The following is a 1,855-nucleotide window of genomic DNA, read 5'->3' as shown; positions in this document are numbered from 1 at the left end:
CCTAGGCATTAGTGAACTGAACTGAAATGGACTGGTATTGGCCACTTTGAATCAGACAATAATAGTTTACTGCACTGGGAATGACAAATTGAAGAGGAACGGTGTCACCTTCATAGTCAAAAAGAAAATTTCAAGATCTATCTTAAAGTACAATGTTGTCTGTGATACTATAACATCTACAAGGAAGATCAATTACTACCACTATTGTTCAAATTTATGCACCAACAACTAAAGTCAGTTATAATGAAACTGAAGAATTCTACCAACTTCTTCAGTCTAAAATTGACCAAGCATACAATCAAGTAGTAGTGATAATTACTGGTGATTGGAATGCGAAGTCTGGATACAAAGAAGAAGGATCAATAGTTGAAAAAATATGGTGTTGGTGATAGAAATGATGCTGAAGATCCCATGATAGATGGTTTTTTGGGGACTAGAAGGGTTGGGTGGACAGAGACAGCAAGTTTATTTAGTGAATGGTGCTTGCAAGCATTATCCAAGAGATAATGGGAAAGGTGCTGTGATAGCCAATTAGGCTAGATAACGGTCTCACACACAGGGCTCTGGGGACACAGGAAAGGCTGCCCTCAGCCATTCAGCACCATCTGAACAAGCTCTTCATAGTTGATACAACCATTGCTGTCTTCATGTCCAGCCACCAGCATCTCTGCTTCTTCCTCTGTCATCTTCTCACCCAGCGTGACAAGGACATGCTGGATTTAAGCACCCATGACAGTGCCGTTCCCTTCCTTGTCAAACGCACAAAGTCCTTCAACGTAGTCCTCATAGGTGCCCTGGTCCTTGTTCTTGGCCACAGTCTGCAGCATGGGCAGGAAATGCTCAAAACCCAGCACCTTCATGTTCATCTCATCACTCTTGGGCTTCCCCAGGACTTGAGCACCTTGGCGTTGGTGGGGTTCTGGCCCAGGGCCCTCATCACGTCCCCCACACTGGCTATATAGTATCTTGCCATCACTTGTTCTGTCAAACAGCTGGAAGACCTCCTTAAACTCTGCCGTCTGGTCCTTGGTGAAGTCACACATCTTGACTACTCCACTCTGGGGACATTGTCCTGCAGTAATGGCTTCCATGATAGAATTTTGCAAGACCAACAACTTATTCATTGCAAATATATTTCAATCAACATAAACAGCAACTATACACTTTGACATCATGAGATGGAGTACACAGAAATCAAATTGACTACATGTCATCAGCCAAAATAAGCCAGGAGCAGACTGTAGAACAGACCATCAATTGCTCATATGCAAGTTCAGGCTGAAGCTGAAGAAAATTAAAACAAGTCCACACAAACCAAAATATGACCTTGAATATTTCCCACCTGAATTTAGAGACCATCTCAAGAACACTTTGGATGCATTAGATACTTATGATCGAAAACCAGAAGAGTTGTGAGATGACATCAAGAACTTTATAGGAAGGAAAAAAAGAAGTAATTAAAAAGGCAGGAAAGTAAAGAAAAGATCAAAATGGATTTCAGTAGAGATTCTGAAACTTGCTCTTGTGCTTAGGGAAACTAAAGGGAATGAAAGAAATGAGGCGCTAAAAGAGCTAAACAAAAATTTTTAAATGGCAATGTGAGAAGATAAAGTAAAGTACTGCAATCAAATGTTCAAAATATCTGAAGTTAGAAAACCAAAAAGGAACAACACAGCCAGTATTTCTCAAGCAGAAAGAACTGAAGAAAAACTTCAAGCTTCAGTTTGCAATATTGAAAGATTCTATGGACAGAATATTAAATAATGAAAAAAAACATCAAAAGAAGATTGAAGGAATACATAGTCACTGTACTAAAAAGAAGCGGCCAATGTTCATCCATTTTAAGAGGTAGCAT

At 39.9% G+C, this 1,855-nt stretch overlaps 1 pseudogene; it reads right to left on the bottom strand.

The window, feature by feature from the left end:
- Nucleotides 1–587: 587 nt before the first annotated feature.
- Nucleotides 588–1,043, bottom strand: LOC102833003 (annotated as a pseudogene).
- Nucleotides 1,044–1,855: the final 812 nt, after the last annotated feature.

The sequence above is a fragment of the Chrysochloris asiatica genome, unplaced genomic scaffold (genome assembly GCF_000296735.1).
Source record: "Chrysochloris asiatica unplaced genomic scaffold, ChrAsi1.0 scaffold00050, whole genome shotgun sequence".
NCBI classification, from domain to species: domain Eukaryota; kingdom Metazoa; phylum Chordata; class Mammalia; order Afrosoricida; family Chrysochloridae; genus Chrysochloris; species Chrysochloris asiatica.
Note: the sequence above shows the minus strand (reverse complement) of the source record. Positions and strands in the feature narration are given on the sequence as shown.